The sequence below is a fragment of the Mus pahari genome, chromosome 22 (genome assembly GCF_900095145.1).
Source record: "Mus pahari chromosome 22, PAHARI_EIJ_v1.1, whole genome shotgun sequence".
Classification (NCBI taxonomy): Eukaryota; Metazoa; Chordata; class Mammalia; order Rodentia; family Muridae; genus Mus; species Mus pahari.
Genome location: NC_034611.1, coordinates 38,420,052 through 38,424,146, shown reverse-complemented (window position 1 = coordinate 38,424,146; position 4,095 = coordinate 38,420,052). Strand labels below are relative to the sequence as shown.

Here is a 4,095-nt window from a genome sequence, read left to right as displayed (position 1 = left end):
AATCTATTCAAAACTTAGTGATAGTTTACAACGTCTGAAGCATTTTCCTCGTAGGGTAAGCAGATTTTATAATATCTCTTGATTAGCCACTGCTACATTCGTTACTATGTGGTGCATTAGTTCCTAGTCGCCACAGAACTTTGTACAAACCTTTGAGTATCTAGTCCAGGCGAAGTTTAATGTTATGAGCTTGATAAGAAACTGCAGTTACCAATGCCAGCACAACCCTGTGTTTTAAAATCATACCAAGAATTGTGCACCTTAAACTTACACAATTTGGTTTCCCAATTTTATCTCAGTAAGTCTGAAGAAAGAACACTCTATGAAAATGTTCTACTGACTAGAATCCCAACCACAGGTGCGAACCAAGACTGGCCTCGGGCTTTATTATTTCAAAAAGTTATTATGAATTACTAAAACTTTGTATGGTGTAGAATTATAGCCTAAATTATAAGTTTTCTACCAAGCCTTCCTTCCCTTTCTTCCTTTCTTTCCTTTATCTTCCTCCCATCCCCTCCCTCGCTTCTCTCACTTGCCTCTGGTACCATGTCAGTTTCTCTGTACTAGGAGAGGCTTTTACTACTACGTAACTGGTTCTCTCAACTTTCTGCTTCTAAGAAAATTGTGATTGCCAGGAATCTAAGATGCTATTAGGTATAAGTGTCACTGAATGCTCCCCCCAAGAGCTAAAGACCAGCTAACAAAAGCCAAATACCATGCATGGGAAACCCTCTTTGGAGTTGTTGGCCAGGACTTTCAAGAGACTTCCAAAACATAAAGCCTGTTGCTGTTTCGTTTGATTGTTCTTTAGAGGAGGAAAATAAGTGTCTATTGAGGAGGACGTCATATACTTCAGAAACAAAGCCCAGAGGCTCCTGAGCTGCAAGTGACCTGAATGCCTCCTCCCTGAGGACTAGATTATATAGTGCCAGAAGACGCCATGCAAGCTTCCAAAGAGGGAAGGAAACCAATAGTCCTACCCAGCTATGACTCTTATAAAGACATCAATAAAGAGCATGACATGATAACCTTAAAGGTGGAGTAATGGTACACATACCTTGGTAGTAACCAATGACTCTCCAATTGGACTTAAGACCTGCTTCACAATAGAGACACCATGCCTGGTACTGGGAACCAGCTAACTACTCAGTGCTAGTCACGTTGTAGTTATGGGAGGAGAATATATCTACAAATACTCATTTACTAAGCCAGCATAATCCCAAACAGCAATCAATAAATGTACTGGCTGGTTTTGTTTGTCAACTTGACACAAGCTGGAGTGATCACAGAGAAAGGAGCTTCAGTTGGGGAAATGCCTCCATGAGGCCCAGCTGTAAGGCATTTTCTCAATTAGTGATCAAGGGGGGAGGTCCCCTTGTGGGTGGTGCCATCTCTGGGCTGGTAGACTTGGGTTCTATAAGAGAGCAGGCTGAGCAAGTCAGGGGAAGCAAGCCAGTAAAGAACATCCCTCCATGGCCTCTGCATCAGCTCCTGCTTCCTGATATGCTTGAGTTACAGCTCTGATTCCTTTGGTGATAACAGCAATGTGGAAATGTAAGCTGAATAAACCCTTTCCTCCCCAACTTGCTTCTTGGTCATGATGTTTGTGCAGGAAAAGTAACCCTGACCAAGACAATAAACATTTGTTTTTATATACACAGGTAAGTGTCTTCTTCATCCTTTATCAAAGAAACTTCTCTTTGTAACTGTCAGAGGCTTCTTCAGAAGACCACAACCAATCAATGCACAGAGTTGTGGAGCCTAGGCCCAACGGGATATAGTTACAAAGCATTCCTACGCTAAGGCTTAGGCACATTGTGGAAGAGGGGTAAGGCAGATTGTCAGGGCCAGGGAATTTGCTGTGGTATTGCGTTTTCTAGTAATATCGGAAGTTACCCCCATAAAGTCTCACCAAAATGATTGCCCAAACATGAGTTGAACAATGATGATAGAAATGGACATGCCAAACTGGATGGGGGAAAGTCCATGTGGCCTCAGCCCTACATAGACACAGACACAGACACACAAACACAGACACAGACACAGACACAGACACAGACACAGACACAGACACACAGACACAGACACAAAGACACACAGACACAGACACAGACAAAGACACAGACACAGACACAGACACACGGACACACGGACACAGAGACACAGAGACACAGAGACAGACAGACACAGACACACAGACAGACAGACACACAGACACACAGACACAGACACAAACACACAGACACACAGACACACAGATACACAGATACATAGACATAGACACAGACACAGACACAGAGACAGACACAGACACACAGACACAGGCACACAGACACACAGACATAGACACAGACACAGACAGACACAGACACACAGACTACACACACACACACACACATACACAGACACAGACACACACACAGACATAGACACAGACACAGACACACAGACACAGAGACACACAGACACACAGACACACAGATACATAGACATAGACACAGACACAGACACAGACACACAGACATAGACACAGAGACAGACAGACACAGACACACAGACTACAAACACACAGACACAAACAGACATAGACACAGACACAGACACACACACAGAGACACAAAGACACACAGACACAGAGACACATAGACACACACACACACACACTGTAGACAACTGAGGAAAAGCTGGCAGCAGGAGAGGTAACCTTCCTCTGGGATGAGCATAGCAATTGGTTTGCCAGTGCCAGTTGGGCAACCTTGAAACCACACATTCAAGAAAAATTATGAACTGAGCAGGTTATATTTTAAAAACACCTATGCATATACAAATATGTATATACATGAAATAACAATTAGTAAAAAAAAGGCCATGAATTTGCAGGTGAGTGGAGAGGGGTATAGGACAGTTTGAAGGGAAGGGCAAAATGTAGGAATTATATTATAATTATAAAAATTTAAAAGGCATTAAAATTTTCACCAAAGATATAATAACATGTTTTTAAAAAAATAAATGCTGTCCCCAAGGCAGGGGTCAAAGAGACACCTCGTTGTTGGTGGTGTTCTTTTATCAGTCAGAGGAGACAGCAATCTTTTGTTCATTCTGAGTTGATGCCTGGTTTGGTGGCCAAAGCTGTCTTATGCTTAGGACTCATAAAAATCAAGTCAAGTCAAATCAAATCAAGTCAAATAAAATCAAATCCAGACAGCACAGTGTAGGAGAAGGAAGACAGATAAAGACCTTCAGACCTCCATGCCATTCAGAGATCTGCCCTGTATGACACAGCACAGGTGAGCCATAGACACCTGCTTACGGTCACCCCACGCAGCCCAGAGGGAGGATGTCACCCACTGGCTTGGCAGCCAAGTGGCCAGCCTGTAGCAGGAGCCACCACAATGTGCGAACATGTGGTGGTCAGACGGGCAAGAAGGAAATGTGGAGCAGCTTGAGCCTATGTAGAGAGGTGGAACTGGAGAGACTCGAGGATGGAGAGGAGTAGCCTGCTATGAGTGACCAGCCCTGCTACCTGCCTGGGCCATGGTGAGGTCCCAGCCTGAGCTACTGCAAAGAGCTATGTCTGAGTCTGTGGCTATGCAACAGCAGGGGTCTGTGTCAATGTCCGCAGATCATAGTATCACTAGAGAACGTGGGGATGTCCCTGGTTGGGGCAACCATTGGGGACCACGTGCATGTCTCACAGCTTGAGCATTGTCCAGCTCTGTACACCCTTCACTGGATGCTGCATGGTGGAGCGCTGGCTCCATCCCTCATCTGTGGAAGCATTTGGGAGAGTAGACCCTGGGCTTCACCCAGGCAGCACCGTGGAGCTGGCCCTGGTGGCATGGGTGAGGGAGGTGGGCAGGGGCTGGGGGTTGTGGGTAAGCTGGCCCTGAGGTTGTGAGTGTGAGAGAGCTGGTCCCGAAACTCATATGCCTTAAATGGTGTGGGTGTGATGCCCTCCCCTTCATTGCCCCTCACCCCCTGTAGAAGTCAGGACCTACAGCGGCACACAGGAGAGCCGGCCCTGCACCTTGTCTGGGCAACACAGTAGAGCTAGCCCCAAGGGCAAGAACATGAGAGAGCTGGACTCTCCACTCT

At 45.7% G+C, this 4,095-nt stretch overlaps 1 non-coding gene across 1 annotated transcript; it reads left to right on the top strand.

The window, feature by feature from the left end:
• Positions 1 to 3,015: 3,015 nt before the first annotated feature.
• LOC115063035 lies at positions 3,016 to 3,153 on the top strand. The gene has a single exon (XR_003842917.1). It is a non-coding gene; the product is annotated as a small nucleolar RNA SNORA48 (small nucleolar RNA).
• The last annotated feature ends 942 nt before the right edge of the window (positions 3,154 to 4,095 follow it).